General features: G+C 34.3%; 1 protein-coding gene across 5 annotated transcripts in view; it reads left to right on the top strand.

Moving 5' to 3' along the window:
• The first annotated feature begins 6,330 nt into the window (after positions 1–6,330).
• The window catches only part of LOC124297934 (tachykinins), a 71,421-nt gene continuing 56,724 nt past the window's right edge, over positions 6,331–21,027 (top strand). For 3 of the 5 annotated variants that reach the window (XM_046749391.1, XM_046749389.1, XM_046749387.1), the window contains exon 1: positions 6,331–6,504. The gene's annotated coding sequence lies outside the window, so the exon portion shown is untranslated. The remainder of the gene's footprint in view (positions 6,505–21,027) is intronic. The other 2 variants (XM_046749390.1, XM_046749388.1) reach the window with 1 other exon arrangement.

Raw genomic sequence — 21,027 nt, 5'->3', positions numbered from 1 at the left:
TTTTTGCAAATCGGACTTGCAACCGCATGCGAAAAAAGTTTCCATTTTCGAACCGAGCGATTTCTTTCCGTTGTTCAAAAACCATTCTTTCAACGACATCGTACAAAAATCGAAATTTCAGGAAGTATGCTGCGTTAGATTTTTTTGAAGAAAGTAAACATGAAACATTTTATTTGAAAATAAGAAACTCTTAGTCGTGAGAAAAATGGCTGAACTTTGATGATAATTAATTGCGTACAAACAACCTCCTGACATTTTGATTATTAATCGTAACGAATGAAAAATCGAATTAAAATATAATCAGTTTACATTGCTTTAAATACTTTTTTTTCCTTCCGAATAAACAAATCATTTTCATTACGGAAATTAAATGATCATTTTTTCTCTTCAGCTCTCTGACAAGAAATAGATATATTTCATCATCATAAGACGTTGATCAGTTCGGAAAAATATTTGTCCGAAATCTGAAAATCCTTTTTGAAAAAATGATTTGACTAATTTTGTAACGTTATGTAACTGCAGTGGATTGAACATTTCCTTAACACTCTTCTGTATTAGGAGATATTTAGAAACTATCGTTTCCGACACATTCGCGAGGAGCATCCTTAACAAGGTGGCGGTGATATTTTTTAACGAAAGCGTAACTTCTCTCCCCTAGAAGTCCATGCATGACCAGCGTCGTAAGAAACGCTGAGTCCTTGAAAAGGGGAGCCTTGGGGGAATCCTGGTCGACCAAGGATTCCCCAGACCTCGTTGCAACGGATATCGTCCGTGAAACTAACGCCGGCGCATAACCTTCTTCTTCTTTATCGCGACTGCTTTTAATGCGTAACGCCGAGCGATTTCGACACGTGTTAAAACGCGAATCGACTTGATTCCAAGTATAATCAAGTCGTTTTTGATCGAAGGGTCGAATTAGGTAAAAAACATGCCGACAGCCGATTGAAGTCAGCTGGATTATTTCAGTATATATTGTATTTTTGCGGTTCAACTGACGTGGGAAATGTTATCAGATGTTTCTTTATCCTTATTTTTCTGTTCTTGAAAGTGATTCGGAAAATACACCATGTTTTCGATCAGTCGAGAGAATAACTCTGTATAATTTTCCGGGAATGTTTGCATCGTTTTTATCAAATTGCAGAAATTCCGGGAAATAGTAAAAAACTTTTTGGAAACAACTCATATTCCTTGAAGACTTTATTTTTTACCGTATATCTAAAAAGCTCGAATTTTTTAAGATATCCACTTTTTTTTTCTCAGTTAATCTGTGGATAAGAATCGAATGAATTAGCTTCGCTTCGTAACAAACGTCTGAAATTATCCGAGTTCTGGTGTTTTTGGCTATATACATTTTATTTTCAAGAATTGTTGGATTTTTTTTTTTTTCCAAAACGCGGCTGAAAAAAATCTGGACACACGCCTCTAAATAAGAAGTAAAAATTTTCTTTCAAATAATAATCACGAACATCCGTTATAAATTTTCAAGATCTATATGAAAATTTTTCCATAAATCCGACGAAATTTCTTTTCTTTCTAAAAATTTATACGCATCCAAAAAAAAATCCCAATGAATTGATCAAATTTTTCAGAGATCTTTCAGAAACTGTCGGAAATTCAAATCGAAACCTTCTGAAACTTTGTGAAAAAAATTCCCGAATCTGTCGGAACTTTGAAAATTGTGAGTGAATTTTATTCCGTGTCTATTTGCCAATGTGAAATCTTCACAAATCTCCCGGCAAAAATTTTCTGCACTCGTTTTCCACTTGATTGCACACGCATCACGGACACTCTGAGTATCCATGCAGGGGTCAGTTTGCAGGATAAATGCGCCACGGGGTGTTTTAATATCAGGTGTCCAATATCGGACCCTGACGGTACACCAACGAGGCATCAAAAATGTTCAGAGAAAAGATTGGCAGACCTCTTACTATGTGGAAAATCACGGGTGTACGCGTATGGGGCATTCCATGACAATTTGACCAGGTTTTGACCTCTCGTTATCAATTTTGAAAATTTTTTCGGCTGTAAGAAACACCTTTGAAAGCTCCACATTTATCATTTTTCATATTTTCATGTAACGGTTGTTGAGTTATGAATATTGGAGAATTTTCTTAGCGACCTCACCGCTTTCAAAATTGTAGATCCTTGAAAAAAACGTTTCAGCATTTGTCAAATTATGAAGAAAATCTCAAATGTTTTACAACTGTTTGATAATCAGAACAGTTTGAATTAGATGGAAGGTGAAATTACTTTGTTCACTATTTTTTATCGTATTATGGAAAACTTTTGTTTAAAACATTTTCACGCTTTTCACGATTTCAACGTGTCTGTTACGGCAACTGAAAACAATAAGGAATTATTCCGAAATTTTTAAGACGTTGAAATATTGTTTTTGTTAATGAAAAAGTTTTACTTCCGATCAAAAAATCCTCAAAACTTGTTTGCAATTTTCGTTTCGGTTAAACTGACGGATCCGAATTATAAATTCAGTCCGCGTTTTGGAATATAAAAAAATAACGCAAGCCGGCACAGCGATGAGAATGTTTCTCATTTTGTTTCCGATGATGAAACGAAGTCGTTCGCCGAAATTCAACGGTTCTTTTTCTTTTCCTTCGTCCAATTTGGCTGGGCTAACAGCTGCCCGCATTTTCTTTCCCTGAATACTCGGACGAGTACCGTATTCCACAGTTATGCACATCTAAATATTGATTTTTCGGTCCACTTGAGTAATTTCTTGAAAAAACGCAAGTTTCTTTCCGAATCTTTGCTGAAACAACAAACTCTTTAAGACTCTGCGAAGGGCGATAACTTCGGTGGTTTCGAAGTTATAGATAACTCATTACTTCGCAGGATGGATTACCATCCTGGGTTCAAACCCGCGGGATAATGTATCCGAAGGGATAAGTTCCTTTGTTCGCATTTGTAAAGATTGAAAAATGATTGTTTAATTTTTGTAACTCCAATAATTACCGTTTCATTGTAATTTGTGCTACAGGAATTCAGTGCTACATCAAAAAACAAACAAAAAAAAAATAATACGCTATTCCGAATTGACAGACTCATTCAACACGATGTTAAATCACGAATGATTCAGTTCTGCTGATTTTGCTGGACAGATTTTTTGGAGTCCCTCATAAAAATTCCTAAAAAGAAGAATATTGAAGAATTAATCAATTAGTAGCTGTCATGATGTTTGTAAATTTGACTAATCTTCATCGACCGAATATATTTAGTAAGCTGTATGATACAATTTAGTCGAATCTACCAAGAAACGGTTCGATATTTTAACAGTGCCATGAAAAATGCATTATTTAACTAAATTTACTAAATAAAAATTGAGATTTCGCATTTATCAGTATGTGTTGGTCAATGACATTTTTTTTGTAACAATGAAACAATTATTTGATTAATTTTGGTTATTTGCAACAAAATATTCTGTTCCCACGAGGAAATTTTATGCAATATGCGTCTGAAAGTGAATTATTTATTAAAGCAGCAAATGTGTAAAAATTACACAAAAGAAAAATTATATACGATTTGTTTTTCAATTTCATTATTTCTTTAAACAATAATCGAGTTATTTAATCTGTTTTGAATGTCACATTTTTCCAGAGTACTTTTTCGAATTTTTTTTTTTTCTAGTTTGTTTTATATTAAAAATTTTGCTAATATTTGTGATGAATGTTCAGAAAATTCACGTTCATCATTTTATCGAATATAACATACGGTTGTAAAAGTGTAAAATTCATTCGCTTCCGAAACTTTATGGATACAGATTTTCAAAGTTCTTTCAGAGCGTTTTGTATATGAAATAAAAACTCGGTACTTTACTAGATTTGTATTTTTAAAAAACAAAAGTAAAAACGGTTTTTCCGATTGTACATAAAATTATACGAAATGCAAAATAGCTAAATTTCATCTGGATTTTAACATGTAAATTGATTTGATTCATCATGGAGATTTATGTGTTTTTCACGCGTTGCGGATTTACTTCGTGAAGAACCTAAATGATGGATTAATCTCAGAATTTCGAGGGTTTCGCTGCAAATTGTGGGTTTTTCCGTAAAGGAATTACCTCAAACTTCGAAAACTGACAGTGTATACAATTTTTTTTTGCAAATCCGCGGTCATTGAGAGAAGTTCGAAAAATTGACGAAAACAGCATGAAATATACTTTCAGTTAATTCGCACTAGCTTTAAGCTCATGGCGAGTTCCCGATACTCGAGTCCCATAAATTTATCGAGTTCTCACATCAATTTTATAAACTTTTCTCTGCTGACCACACAATCGCGATCTTGAACCCCGTCGTTTCGCAAAGTTCAAAGCGAGACTTTATCGCGAAAGAAAATTAGAAAGTGTCAAATACGATCCAGTTATTTTTAAATAGTTGATACGGGAAGTTTTACAAAAAATTCACGGTTATACGGTCGAAAAACATAAATTTAATTTTTATTTCAGTTTTTAAGATTACAAAAAATTGTCTATTAAAATAAATAATTCTTAACCCTTACTTTCCACGCTTCTGTAGAATCACGTAATTGCATGACTGAAGTGCTTCACAACCGAGCGACAAAAAAATGTTAAAAAAAAGAAGCTGTTGAACATTTTTACTTGAAATTTTTTTCAGCACACGTTTAAAGTCTACTTCAAAGGATCGTGTAGTTAATGTAGTCAAATCTAAATTTAATTATACTGAAAAAGTTTTTTTCGAAAATACGTTTTTCGAGAATTTTCACACCGGTAAGTTTAAAATCGATGGTACGATTTTCGCGATATTGATCCACATTCTGTTATAATGGGTGGATAGTTTCCACAGGAACTAGAATAATTTATGTCCGAACTAGACTCACTGTCACCGTGTTGTTAATTATAGACGTGCTGAAAATCAATAAAATTAACCGAAGCAATTGCGGACCAGTTTTCGAATTTCGGTTATCAAAATGAAGCGAAAACTCGTATCTATCAGCTGTGTAATAATTTTTCTTTATTTCCAAAAATTTCTGTACCAATGTCAGCCATTCAAAACATCGATACTTGTCATCAATTTTGTCAAGAGATTGAGTATTTGTCAAATCATTTTATTTCTAAGCAGCGAAAATCTATTTGAAAGTACGGAAACAGAAAATACTAAAATTACGAAGGATATTTTTATAAACATAATCGATGATTCACTTCGAATCGCTTCAAAATGCTTAAAAATCTAGTTGATTAGTTCGATTTCACTCTGCGATGGTTCATTTTGTTCAAAAGACTGCATGCTTCAAAAAGTCGTCGACACGAATTATCTTTATTTTCATTGGTTACTCCAATATTGCCAATTGTTGATGGAAATCAATAAAAAAAAATTTCATTTCCTCATGAAAAAACTTCAAAAACTGCATTACCGATAAAATCTAAAATTTATTCTGTACCAAGTTTCGAAGAGTCCCGTCGAGTTGGACCAAAATCATCGAAAACTGTTCTAAATTTAATCGAACACGGTCGAAAAAATCTACGCAGGAGTTTTAGGACTCGCTGATTACAAATCTGAAATCAAATTTAAAAAATTCAAGATAACGGCTTCAATATTATAGATGAAAATTTTTAATTTGATCGAATACGGTCGAAAAACTCAATGCAGTGATTTTCGAGGCTGCCAATTAGATTCGCTGTACTGAATTTTCAAAATCTGATTTCAGCTTTCTAATCAGCAAACACCTTTTTTTCTCCGAATTCGAGCGAATTTGAAACTTTGATCCACCATCTCAATTTTGAAAAATCCGATATCACAAAATAACAATCTATGTAAAACATGTTACACGTGTAGCGGGATAACTTTTTCGTAAGCGAATTATTCCTTCAACGTTCCCATTTTTTTTCGATCAATTTCTTTCTAACCATAATAATCTACGTCACGTCGCAAAAATGACTCCCGAGTATTTTGAAAACCCATCGGTACACCGTCAGAAACGGCAAAAAAAAAAAAAAAACCTAAAAGAAAGATGTGGCGAAAAGTTTTTTAAATATTAAAAAAAAAAAAAAGAAAAACGGGCATAAAACACTTGGTAAGAATACCGAAGACGAACGTGACTGAAAGGGTTAAAAATCGAGAACCACCCCTTTAACATCCCCCCCCTAAGAATCGAAGCGGATATCTCCGACGACGAGAGATGCAGACAACGGTCATCCAGGTGTACCGTGCAGGTGAAACTCGGGGTGGGGTGTCGACCATCCCCCTCCGCTCCCACCTACGCCGCAAGCTCGGCGCCCGATTGGCGAAGAGCTTTCGTGACGTCACAGAGCCGTCACCCTATGTATATGATGAAGCACGCGGAGCCTCAGTCTGCCCTTGCTTCTCACGCTGACCTGTCTGGCTTGGCTTTATACGACCTGCAGGTCCCTCATCTCGCGAACGACCTCCGGCACGATTACAGCTTTCGCCGATTGAAATCCAACCCGCATTCGAAGATCCCGTCAAAGAACCACCGAAGAGGCCAGAGACTCGCAGATTCGAGAAACCGTAGGTGAGCCTTTTTTTTCTATCTCTCTCTCTTTTGTTTTCAATTTTTCACGGACGTACCATTTTTTTTTTTTTTTTCAAAACAAAAAAATTACCCTCGAAGTGTAAAATACACTTTCTCCAATAACGTGAAATTTAAACCAGTGACGAATAGTTTTCGCGTTCCATAAAAAAAAAAAAATTTTTCGCAATCGTCTGTCGGTCTGAAAATATTTCCGGACAGTTTTGTGAAATTAGTAGAAAAAAGAAAGAGAAAATGAAAAAAAAAAAAAAAAACTTCCACCTTGGAGAACGATTATTGGAATTACGATCGAAGAATCGAAATCCAAGGCGAATTTTGTTGATATGTTGAGTTTGAAATTTTTTACGAAAATTGTGTTTGGAAAGAATTGATAGTGCAACGTCTAAGATCTAAGATATATTACAATGATCAGATTTTACAGATTTTACGCAAGAAGGTCTTATAGTTGATGATTTTTTTTCTAAATTAGGTTCTAAAACATCAAAGAATATTACGTCGGCTTATATCTATTTTCGCCAAAGACTCCTTTCGCATCTTTCAGAAAATCCTCAAAATCTAGACTTAGAGAAATAATTTTTCAATCATGGTTGATATTTTATTCCACTCCAGATCGAACCGAACAAAATCGAAAGGAATTTTTACGTCGCATTAAAATCTTGAGTAAGATCTTGTATAACACACGTCACTGAATTGCACAATTAAAAATTGAAACTTGATTTTGTAAAATTTTACGCATGAATTGACAGGGAGAAAATATTTGCAGTTGGTTTTTTTTTTTTTTTTTTTTTTTGCCGATAGACAATTTTTGAGAACTTTTCACTTCGGAGTTCGAAAAAATGGTCAAGTTTGAGCGAAATGTCGAGTTCCTCTTCTATTCCTTTTTCCTTGTCATATTTATGGTTTCGCCGGTACCACGTGACCCTGAACGATTACGTCATAAGGATTTAGCTGAGGAAATGGCGATCAACGTCGGTCCTAATCGCAAGTAAAAATGCCAGTCGTATATTTCGTCGTGTGCATATTGTATCCAAAGCTGAGATTGCTCAGTTTCTGATGTGCTCAAGATATCGCGAGGCGGTCGATTATAAGAAAGCTTCGACCGATTTGAAATCAGCCCCGCTGCACGCAAATCGCCGGTTTTTTCCTCATTCGTTTAATCAGAGTTTTTTTTTTTTTTACCCCAAAATAAACTCACATCGTGTACGTTTATAATAAATAAAAGATTTACCCGCACAAATCCAACTGATTGTGAGTTTCTTGCGACTTTGACAAGGACAAAAAAAAAAAGAGGAAACTGTTTGATTTATTCGTTGAAATTTTTATCATTTTCTCAATTGTTTTCAAAACTACCAATCGGTAATCATTGGAGAAAAAAATTTCTTCCTCAATTCATCGAGTTGATGTTAATCTGGTTATTCAATTTTTTTTTTTTTTTTTTTTTTTTAATCGACATGTGATTTATAAGAAAATTTAAACGAGAATATCTATCTAATAGGTAGGTGAAAAACTTCAATTCAACACCGTTGAAACTGCAGTTGAACGACAGAATTTTTGCCTGGAAATCTCAAACTACGAAGAATTTGCAAAACAGAAATATTTCAACGAGTAGCAAATTTTTTCTACAATTTACTTCGAAATATGTAAATTCAATGTTTAAAATAACAAATTTTCATCGATCAACGGATCAATATTTTGTATTCTTTTTTTTGTTTTTTAATCTCTTAAAAGTCATCCCCCAGAATTATAAACTGATTTTTTCTCGAACGGGAGTAAAAATTCTAACAATCAGTAACGAAATTTTTGAGGTACATGTTAGTGGAAAATTTTTCAACCCTGCAAAATCGAGGATTTTCCGAATACTGTATTTTTCATATGTATAATTTTATCCGTGCGTTTAGTTTGGAAGCAATTTTTAATAATAAACATATAAAAAATAATGTTCCATAACGAATAAAAACAAAATTTCACTCTCGGAATTTTAAGTTACCGATTCAAGTTGATTGTGTAAGATGTAAGATATTTTTTCAAATTTTTACCATTCAACCAAATTTGATGATGAAAAAATTGAATTCTCCTCGAAAGTGTCCGGTGAACAAAGTCAGTAGCTAAGGGTTGAATATAATCTACCGATAATAAGCCTTGAGAGTAAATTTCCCAAAAAAATCTATCATCGAATGTATTTACTGGCGGAATTATTGCCTTTACAATAAAAATTGGCACAGAAATTTTACCGAAAATTTACTTCTCTAGTAAAATGTAATGTTTTGCAGAGAACGTACATAAGTATAATTGAAATGCGGTCAAGTGATACATGTAAAAATTTTCGAACAGGACATTTTCTCCAAGTCATTTCAACGCGTTTAGACTTCGAATCCCGATATAGTAACTTTTTAAAATTGCGTGCAGTTTTACACGCAAAAAGTGTTTAGGTGAAAACAGGAAAATAAAAAAAGAACTGAATTTTTCTAGTTACTGTAACAAATGAAATTTTTCTCAGCATGCGAACAGGAAGGCATCGAGTCGGCAATTTTTCGTTACTTGTTATCCAGAAAATATTTTACGCGGATGCCTGTATTCCGAATTATCGTTGTATCGACGCCGCTCCGACGCCATTCGAGTGCGAATCGTTGCAGCTAAGGGTGCTAAATTATCAAAATTCAGGCATCTGGCATCTGGCGAAGGGGATTCGAATTGTGGCCGACGGGCTTTTCGCTCGGCTTATAAAGGCCACGCCGGAAGCTCACCCCGACATCGCTAAGTTGGTAGAAGCGATCGTATCTTAAATCGGGTTTAAGTAACCACCCTTGCCTTCGTTGATACGTACTTACTTACATATGCGTACGTTAAACATTGGATATTTACATTAATGTGGATTACTTTGTGTTAATGTCTCAGCATCAAAATTAATACGACCTTTTTGTAAATCTTATTCGCCGGTAAGATTTTTCCTCGATTTCTTTCGTTTCATTCTCATTTTCCGTTTATCAATGATCAATTACCTCGGCAATCGTTTGTTAACTAGGAATTAATTATGAACTATAAGTATTGTTGTTTCGTTATGTTTATATTCCGAGCTTTTTTTTGTTTTTTTTTTTTTTTTCATCGCGAAATCATTTTCATAATCAGTACAGGGATTTTCAAATTAGTGGACGTCTTTGTGTTCCGATAACGAAAAAACGGCGTTTGTTACTTTACGTTTTGTTTAACGGTTGAATTCTAATGAAACGGTTTGGAAAAGATTAAACACAAATCATTCATCTCCTCTTTCTATAAAGTGTAAAATTATTTTAGCGTATAAGGTTGATGAGAAAGTGTACGAACGATTGTAAAATATCGAAATCTTACACTTTTTACTCCGTCATTTTGTTTAAAAAATGCCTTTTTTTTTTTTTACCGAAAATTTTCGATAAATCGTTTCACTCTGACTTTAGTTCAGGACTTGTTTCGTGATCTTGAAAGAAATGGAAAATAAACGGATAATAAAAAATTTCAAAAAATACCTAAACAACAAATCGTTACATCAGATTCAAGATTCGCGGAGATTTATCGTCCATTCGAGTCCCATCTGACGGAGTGTAAAACAAGGCGAACGGTGTAATTGCAGCAGTGAATCCTTATTTTCAAACACCTTGATGCATGCGTACGCGTACCGAAGGTTGACAGTGAAAAATTAGGGAGAATGTAAACGCGTGTAGCTGAAAACGCGTTATGGCAACAAGGAGTGGTACACAACATAACTTACACGAGAAAATAAAATATTCAGTACTGGCTGATTGTATTCTTGAAATGCTCACGCGATGAGTAGGCGAAACTAAAGTGGACTGAAACGATATCGTTTTGCCCACCGAAATGGCCAAAAATCATGCCGTAAACAACAAACGTACGTGAAGAATTTTATTTTTACCGAACGACGAAAGAAAAAAAAAGCAATGTAAAAAAGTTCACTCCAGAGCGATGATTCGTTTCAATTTATTTTCGGAGTAATTTAAAACAAAGAAATTCGAATGAAGTAGAAAAGACGAAATGAAAAATAAAAGAGGCTCATCTTTTTTGTCGTTGTTAAAAATTTTCGCCTCCTCGGAAAGAATTTACCGTGTAAATTTCATTGAAGCAAATTATGGCTCGTTATGAATTGGCTAATTTCAAACGATTAAACGAGAGCTCGTTTTCACCAAAAACTCTGAAACTCTAGAAAAACGTGTTATTTCGTGTAATGAGAGGAAGGTGAAATGAAAAATTATTAAGGTCATTCAGCGTAATTATTGCGTTTTTGAGAAGTTCATTTCTCGGAATCGTAAGTGTGAAAATCATTGGAATCGTGATAAAGAAGCTTTTTCTTCTTCGCCTAAGAAAAGAATTTTCCGTGTCATAAAAATTGAGGAAATGTTAATAATCTGTATGTTTCCGTTCTGTCTGTTCGAAGACAAAAAAAATAAATTGACATTTCGGCTGACAAATATGTCGCAAAGTGTTTGCAGAAATTGAAAAATATCTTTCGGAAAAGTTCGAAACTACTGTATAATTTATGTTATTGTACAATTTCTTCGAATTTAAACAAGATTCGATGTGACATCGAAACAAAATCCAGAATCGTTATTGAAAGTAAAAATTTCGTGCGAATCGGGAAATTTCGAGTGACGGTAACAAAATAACTGTTGTGTAAATAAATTAGAGTTGCTCTGGTGAACAATAATTGTGACGAATAGCGGTAAAGATATCGATCTTTGAAAGGAAAATTGTCGGTGATTACGGTGTCAGGTGGTTGAAAAACAAAAAAAAGAAAAGGAATGATCACAAAAAAATTAGCGAAAAACATTGAGGGAAAAGAGAGCCTAAATAGACACAAGGAAGGAGAATAATGATTAATGGGATTTTAATAGCACGGTGTAAAATATTTTACAACTCTTTGTAGGCGGTTACCGATTTTCACGCTTGTCAACGAATCGCATTCACCCTGCATCGAAACGGGGAAATGCAAATAGCAGGTCAATTTTTGCGGTTTTTAAAAAATAGATCCCTCAGAATTACGTTGAATTTTCGGAATATTTTAAGACAAAATTCTGCGTTAGCTTAGCAGAAAAAGATTGAATTATTCCGGTGTTGTTGGAGGGATTTAAAAAAATTTCAAACAATTTTTGAACACAGTTAGAATTCTTTGGAAAATTCAGGTTTTCGTCTTTTCTTCTATTTATGACCAAACTTAAGCTTGGGGTAAAAATCGATAAAAATTTCCAGAAGAACTTTATTCTGTATCGTAAATCTGAAAAAATTCTGATGCCATTTTTTTCTGCGTATTTTCCGACGGCACCGAATTACGAAAAACTGGGACGTATTTTCGAGAGAAATCGGCATTAATTAACTTGTACGAAATGCAGCTGGTAATATCTGAACATAACTGTGAAAGAATACGTTGAATTTTGGAAAACTTGCGCAATTTGACTGAAATTATTTACCGCATAGAGATCGAAAAGGTAAAGAGAAAGAGAAATGTGTCTAAAAGTTTCTGGAAATTATTTTCGCCACGGGGCAAATCGTTTCCACCTAACTAGAAGGCAGTTAAAAATCAGGTTAGACTTTCAATTTCCTCTAATTCTTCCGACGTACATAATTGCCAATATCACCGTAATCAATGCCGGTACTTATCTGAAATCAAATTGGGCACGTCTGCGGTATCAGAATTTAAACTTATTATCATAGACCGGAAAATTTTCAGAGCAGTTTCAACAATTTGGTCTTTTATTTATTTATTTATTTATTTTTTTTTTATCGAAACGTCCGAGTTAAAATTGTTAAATTCAATTCAACTTCTGATCCGTAAAAGTAACGAGCTCAACAAATTCGTTAATTTGTTTGTTCAGCGATCGCGTCAATTAAATTTTTCGTTCAAATCAATTCCAAATTGCGTAAAAATTTTCAAAATTTTACGTCTCACAAACAGACGCAGATTCGTTCTCGCTTACGAAGAGCTGGAACTTCTTCAAAGAATTCGATACTCCGATTATGTGATTTCGGGTTTTCCAATTTTCACCTCAGATTCCATAGCGAAAGAACCTGAAAATTGGGTCTCAAGTTGCGCCGTCGATTATCGTCGGAATTCAATCAACTTCGAACGGTGTCCCTGTTTTTTTTTTTTTTTTTTTTTTTCGAGCTTTTTTAAGAGCGGCAACAGCATCTTTTTAAGTGCGCGATAATTGTTCGGCTTCATTTGGCGAGGGATAATTATTTTGGTTGGGAAAATCACAATCCGCGACTCCGCTAACTTGGTTGGCATACTCGCTAAGAGTCAATAAATCGAAATAAATTGTATTTGAGTTTGGCTCGGGTTCGACAATCCAATCTAATTTTTACATATTTATACAGTTACGAAACCTTTTCAACACTTTTCGATTATTCAATCTTCTTCAACTGCCATTCACTTCACCAGATTTCAGGATTCAATGTTTTCCTTCTCCGTAAATCTAGCGAGAAGTTCAGACGCTGGTGAAAAAAAATTCTCATAAATTTCTGACGATTTTTTTTCTTTCGTTTCTTTCCTTTTCGGTGGGGGAGGGGGAGGGGGAGAATCTCGGGAATGTACCATGTTTTCAGACAGTTAAATGTGCGGAAGGGTTTTAAAAAATTCAAGTCTCGACGTATCTCTGAGGGGATGTTTTCAATAAAACTTGAAATTAAAGTACTTTTAAGAAATTTGTAAAAAAAAAGATGAATAAATAAAAATCAAAAGCTTTTGTAAAAATTTGGAAAAATTAAAACTCTGCGTAGAAATAGAGACGTTCTTGCGAAATCCTAAAAAAGTTGTTAAAATTTATAGGAAACTTTTGAAGAAAGACTATAAAAAATTGTTGGAAATTTATATTATTACGGAATTTGTGGAAATTTCTGAAAGTTTAACAAAAATTTTTTATTTTGATTGAAATTATAAGAAACGTAGACAACTAAGAGAAAATGGAAAAAAGAATCACCCGAAATTGATGCGAAGCTTTTTTCAAATTTCAATGATATTGTCTTTTTTCGTTGTCACGTTGAATAATTTTTTATAAGCACGATTTTCTCGGACGATTCGGTGGAGTTCGCTTGAAAACTTTCGTCAAAAATAAGTTGTACGAGAACTTGGCAATATTAAAACTCTTATACGGCATTTTCTGTAAAAATTTCAAACAAAATAATATCTGGATGTCTTTGCGGTTTTAGATTGATTTTTTCATTGTGAAAATGTGAAAAAAAAATGGAAACAACTGTCTTCTTAACGATCGTTAATAACTCGATAGATTTTGTCTCAAACATTTTTACTCAAAAAACAAAAACAAGCGACTATAATTTCGACACTTAGGTATCAGTTTTCAAACAATGAAAAAAAAAAATCTGAACAAATTCATCGGTAATTCTCACCTCGAGAGATTTTCAATAAAAAATTGTTTTCATCGATTCGGAATTGCTTGAAATTTTTTGCTTTCCGTAAACTCGAATAACAAATGAAAACCTAGTAAAAATCTCTGCAACAAAAACGAATTTCTCACAGAGTGAGTAAATTACAATCGAGTTTTATCTCTCGCTGCTGTCTTTTGCCTTCGTTCGCGAAATTTTCATCCCTCCATTGAAAATAAACAGGCTCTCGAGTTTTTTGTTTAAATAAGGTCCGGTTTTAATCTCCGAGTAAACAGAGCCCAGATAGCCGCGTATCTTCCGGTCAATATCTGCTCAATCACATCATCCACTCCGTCAATTTCGTCCACCCTGATAATCCCGACGGCTTATTGTACGTATATTCGCATACCCGGACGACGGGACTCTAAGTGTGAGTGAAACTCGCCTATATTACAGGAAAATTCACAAATTTCCCATCCCAGTCACGTCTGTAATCGTACCGCGTTCATTTTTCTTCGATCAAAGCAACCCCCGAGCAATATTCCTGCGTGACGCCTGAGTGTCCGATTTTTCTTTACGACCAAGCGCGAACATTTTCGGAATCAATGAGAAGCTTGCCCGACGATGAATTCCGATTAACTGTGGATTATTTCACAATTTTCCGGGTTTTTTGATGCTAGAAAGAGAAAAAAAAATAAAAATAAAACAAAAAAATAACGCAAGGGATCGAAATCAATTTAATTCAGACAAATTTATTCCGCGGGATATGAATTTCGGAAAGTTTCGCAACGTTTCCGAAAGATTTCTAACAATTTTTTAATTTTGTTTCTTTTTTTTTTTTCTTTGGTAATTGTAGAAAATTTCCGAAAAAAAAAGTTTTCGTTATTCGAGCTTCGTTGAAAATACTTATTTACGAAAACTGTCGTATTTGTTTATCTGCATTTTAGAATAGTAATTTCAACACGCAGTTCGTATTTCCAACAGTAGTGCAACTTTTGAATGTTTGAAAAACCGTAAAATTTTCATAGGCATTAAAAGTTTTTTTCACAAAATGAAAAAATCGAAATAAGATACAAAGTTCGTGAAAATATTGTGATAATTTCAAGGAAGGTTTCAATTCTTATATTGTTTGCGAGACGTTGTATTAAACAAATTACAATAACCGCAATAAACCTCGTCTATAAAAGATTGTAAAGATAATTATAGGAACGGTGCGGTTCAAAAATCGGCAATTTGGCATGGAATGCACCATACGTACGTATGTTTCTTCGTTGAATATCGACGCCGTTAAGTGGGAATATTGAATACCTGTTGATTGAGGCGTGAAGTCTGTATCCATATAACTGATATCTATACGCGATATACTCGCAAATTGTGTAGATTTGCGGTGTAATTTTTATAGCAACGCTTTGTAACAATTTTTCATAAATTTTCGATCAATCTTTTACGCGGACGAGCAACAAACGTTTACACAAATCCCAAACCTCTTTCCTCACGATTCTCACGAGATTATTTTTTGCGATATTACAATTGACACTTTTGTTGATTATTTATCGTTTTTTTCATCACACGGAAAAACTATTTCTCCGCTTTACCGAACAAATCGATCAAATATATCGCGAGAAAAGTTTCTCTAATGAAAAAAAAAAGAAAAATGACATGATCAGAACAACGGTTTGCGTTACCAAGTGAAATGAAATTCATTCGATTCTTTGCTTTTTGCGTTTTGACAAGTTGAACACAGTTTTTTTTCCCCCGTTTCTTTTCACCGGTTTCAACCACGTTACTTGACTGTTCGTTTCACCCCCGAGATCCAGAATTGCAATTTCGTCAAACAAGGGAAAAATTGTAGGGAAAAAATGACACGAGCTTTCCCACGAATGCCAGATTGAATAATAAAAAGTAACGAGATTCTGTGCAAAGAACTCCGAGAATAAGGCAGAACTCATCCTGCTTCGCAAATAATTGACGAATTCAACGTTAGTCAAATTTGGTTCAATAAATTTAATCTGTAATTAGCTTTGACGATCAATTTACACTTAAAAAAAAAAAAGAAAAAAAAAAGAAAGAAAGAAAGACTTCCGAAGAATCTCTTTTCTGCTTCGCATTCATATTTTTTATCCGCAATGTCACCTACGTGATGATCGACGATTTTATAGCTCAAATCTCTGCTCTTGAATCCCATAATCGTTGTCGATAAGATATCGGTTCGAGTACTCGTGAAGTTATTCATCACGTACAGTGAAAGTGATAAATGTGAAGTGAAGTGGCGATTTATATTATCTAATCGTATATCATTTGACGGTAAAAATAGAAATTGAATAAAAAATTATCATATTGTCTTCGATTCAATTTGTCTGTCTGTGAATCGTAAAAGCATAATCGATGTTTCGATCGTTTTTTACGCCTTTTTTCAAACTGTTGGAAAAATGAAATTCATCCGCAGTGACCTAATTCACAAAATTAAAATTATCAAACGAGTCGGTACGTTTATAGTCTCTTTTCAATTTTGCACTTTTTTTTTTTTTTTGGTGGGTATTTGTTCGGTTAAAACTGTGAAAGAGAATTTTATTTTTTTTTTTTTATAAATTACAGGCATTATTATATCGACGGAAAACGGTGGAAAAAAATCATCGATAACGTCATTGAACGGCAATTTTTTTACGTGGAATAAGGAGTGAAAAAATTGCGCTAAAAATCAATGTTTCAGAAAACATTAATTTCTCGGCAAAACCAATTATTACGCAAATTTTTTTTATTTTCATCAATATCTTCACGTATCCGAGGCAGTAACCGTGTTGATATCTCGATATCGGAACCTATTTTTGATTCAATCGCAACGTTAACACGTCGAATTGTTTATAATTTAAGTTTTAAAATTATAAACAAAAAAAAAAGAAAGTTTTAATATATTCTCAACGAAATTCGTACGGTGATAAAATCCACATCAATTTGACAATCCAAACAAGACCGTTGCTTTCAGACATAATTTCAACACAATTATGACGTGGTTTCGTTATCTTCGCTTCATTATCCTTGTTATTATTATTTCACAGGGTGTATAAAATACGAGGTGAGTTAAATTTTTCCACGTTTTATACGACCGGGCTAAACGGGCAAACACGAGTGGTAATTGAAAAAGGGTTTTTCGTCGTCCATAAGGTGGCAATTTTCTCAGAGTTCTTGATTGCTCGCGACTCTTGTAGCGTTCAACCGCTCCAAGGAGATTTCAATGCGACTCGTGGATGCAGTGTCACAGCCTCCCTAAAATACGGGAAACCGACGCTTCTGGGGAGGAAGCGGGGTTAAAGTTCCGAATTTTTCAAGTTCCGATAGCGACTAATTACGAATTATCTGCTGGCTAAACTTGAGGTAAAGAAATAAAACTTTGAAGAACCGACAAAGTTTCGAACGGTCGAAAACCCGACGGCACAAAGTTCCAAAATTCAATTCAAGATGGAGCAAAGTTGCGAAAAGTAAAGTTTCGATGGAGTTAAATTTCGAAAATTAATATATAATTATCACGCAGCGTAGTTTACTCAACGAGTTGGTGTAAAAAATGAGAAGAACCGAAAATCAGAATTACCGGGAACCCGAACGTAAATATGTCGAAAATCCAAAACAAAGAAAGATCAAATTGGAACTGAAAATCATCGATCATTCGGAATTTCGATGTTTCAGAATTTGTAATTTTCTCATTTTCGAGCTTCGGTATCTTGCATCTTCAGAACTTTTCGGAGTGACCGAAACTTCGTTGTTTTCTTCAAAGTTTGACTTCTTTGCTTGAAGTTTTCCCAGTAAAAAATTCGGAATCAGGCGTTTTCGGGAGTTTTCAAATTCGCAACTTCCACTTCGCCCCATGAGAAGAGATCGAATGTAATCAGAAAAGCTGCTTATCTTAACAAATGACAAGAAGCGATTATTCGAAAACCCGACGGTCTTTGTCCGCGTGAATAAATCGAACGGCGAGTAGTTGACACGGAATAAGTCGAATTCAAATTCCGAAATACCAACCCCTTTTCCACGTAAATTTCTGCGTTTAGGGGTATACGAATGAAGTCTGAAGGTGCCTCGCAAAGTACGCTTGGCGACGATTGGCCGTGGATGGGGTTCCGAGTAGTTCCAATATGCCGAACCACCCGCCGATTCTATTGTCAGTATTATTATACGCAATATCTACATGCATACCTACCCTGAGAAATGTCGTAAGGGAAAATACTCCTCATCTCAACGATCTGAGGAAATTCTGTATGTCTACCTAATACCGAATCCGCTTCACAGTCCGCCCAATTCTATACACCATACCTATAACATGAAATTTACCCCACATAGAATTCTCAGAGTTTGTATTTATCCGTCCGCTTTTACAGTCAGACAATTACGTTTTGACATTTAGTCACGCGGCTCAGCCGATTTCGAGAAGAAAGTTGGTCCATCGTGTTTGAAGTTCTTGTCTTGAGTTTGAAAAATGTTGCAGCATCTCGAAAAGCGAGTCGTGTAGTTTTTACAGCTTTTATAAGCTTGCAGGTAAAATAATATCCCTTGTAGTTTATGGAATCATTTCTTAATAGTTTGGAATAAACGCTCGATGGATTTTCGAGCGGATGGGATTGAACGATTTTTATGTTCCGGGTCTTATTCGACGCGAATTTAGCAAATTTTAAACCTGTTAGATTTTTGGCAAAATTGGTTTACCTATTTCTGAATATTTCCCGGGATAAAAATTTTTTGAACGAGCAATAAGTTGAAATCGGATGGATTAATGTGAATGAAATTTCATCCGTTCATTTGACTTCGAAAAACTTGGTACAGATCAAATTTCGGGCAAAATCGGTCGAAGGCATTCCTAAGCTGCTTAAAAAAAAAAATTAACATCTTTCATCCGCGATTCTTTGACAATTTTACAAATAAAAGAAATTGTACAAAGTTTTGGAACTTATTAAGAATTTCGAAAAGGTTTTTGAAAACCGCTTTTTACTTCATCAATTTTGGTGAACGGAAGAAATAAAATTTGGGAGAACAGGTTATTGTATAAAAAATTCAGATTTTGTCAAAAAAAAAAAAAACGAAGAAAATATTCGCTGATCAGAAATCCGCGAAAATCGATTCAAAAGTAAAACAGAGTCATTTTTCAGCAACGTAGGTACGATTAACGCGGAATTTTTTTATTCCAGCAGTCGCAGATATTATTATAAAAAAAAAAAACTGAAATAAAAATTTTTCCACGAACTAAATTTATAAACAATGAAATTCTTTATCCCGTAACAGTTTAAAATTTCTCTCAAATCTGCTTCACACTCCTCAATGAATGATACTGACGTATTTTCCAATTTCCAGAACACATTCGATAACATATTTACTTCGATCTGCGGTACTTACGACAGATGTAACCACGTAACTCCTTATTGTTTCCTAGAAACAATCTAGGTCGAACAATCGATGCAATTATCAACCAACAACGGACCTTAGCTTCATATGACATCGAATACCACGTAAGACGGCTCGACCTGGTCACATAAGATGCTATTTCGCTCGGAATGGAGACTTAGAATTGTACAGGTGACAAAAGCTTTTCACCCCGACGAATTGGCGTTACGTATCTTCTGGGATAAAAATAATCCCGAGTATTCTTTACGAAAAGGGTGATATAAAAATAGACGGTAAATTTTTTTTTCCAAAGAAAACTACAGAATACGATGAAACATGAGGATAATCTACAATTCTGTACGGAAAAAATCTGAACAAATTAATTTTCTACAGTATTAATGTGATGGTCATTTTTTTCTTTTTTTTTCTTTTAAACTCTTCCTAAATTTCTTTCCTGCATTTTTTTAATGAAAAAATACACACAATATACAAGCTTACACGTAAAAGTAGAAATTACGAACTCATTTTGTTGATGTGAAGATTTCAACGAAAGGTACAAATTATTACGAAATATCATACTGATCTTCAATTTTTAATTAAAAAAAATAAAAAATATGTATCGAAGCAACAAGCTTATCGCCTTCTATATCCCAGCTGTGCACATTAAGGTTTAATAGTTGTGCTAATTGACGTGGAATCTAGCTGGCGGTTAAATTATGCAACGATGAGCTATAAATCCTCGTTAAGGTGGTCAGTTCACGTCACCGGTATTTCCCAGATTTCGCTACGAAGACAGAGAGAGAGAGAGAGAGAGAGAGAGAGAGAGAGAGAGAGAGAGAGGAAAGAGGAAGCGAAATACGAAGTGAGGCAGGGAGAGAGGGCCGATTGCATATTTAAATTATCAACAGACCGCTGGTTCAATAATGTTCATTTTTTTTCATTTAGTTTAAGGGGGGGGTACACCATGCAAGCAAAAAAAAATACTGCAACTTTGCGATTTTTTTTTGAAAAAACGGATTTATTTATGAACATGCGGTCTTGAATACATTAATATATAAGTCTTTGAGAACTTTAAAAAAATTTTTTATTGTCGAAAAATTTCAAAATGGCGTCGTGACAGTTGGATCCCCAAAGCCGCTCGGAAAAATGGGGTGCGAGATTTGGTGGAGTCGTGGATAGTCCTAGAACACACAAATTACAAAAAATTAGTTGTATATTATGTTTTCTTGTCCACTACGTACCACTTTTTTGATATCTAGTCTGAAAAATTTTTTTTGACCGTTTGAAGTCGCAAAAACGTGGTCGAAAAATTGAAAAAAAAAAAAATCGTCACTTAAACAATCATAAAAAATTTTTGAGACTAGATATCAAAAAAGTGGTACGTAGTGGACAAGAAAACATAATATACAACTAATTTTTTGTAATTTGTGTGTTCTAGGACTATCCACGACTCCACCAAATCTCGCACCCCATTTTTCCGAGCGGCTTTGGGGATCCAACTGTCACGACGCCATTTTGAAATTTTTCGACAATAAAAAATTTTTTTAAAGTTCTCAAAGACTTATATATTAATGTATTCAAGACCGCATGTTCATAAATAAATCCGTTTTTTCAAAAAAAAATCGCAAAGTTGCAGTATTTTTTTTTGCTTGCATGGTGTACCCCCCCCTTAAGACATTTTGGTGATCGAATGCGGCAAAAGAAATACTTTGAGTAATAAAGAATAAATAAAAGAGAGCGCGTCCAAAAAAAAAAAAACTAAACTAACAATAA

Source organism: Neodiprion virginianus, chromosome 2 (assembly GCF_021901495.1).
Source record: "Neodiprion virginianus isolate iyNeoVirg1 chromosome 2, iyNeoVirg1.1, whole genome shotgun sequence".
Classification (NCBI taxonomy): domain Eukaryota; kingdom Metazoa; phylum Arthropoda; class Insecta; order Hymenoptera; family Diprionidae; genus Neodiprion; species Neodiprion virginianus.
This window is presented reverse-complemented; position numbering and strand designations above follow the sequence as displayed.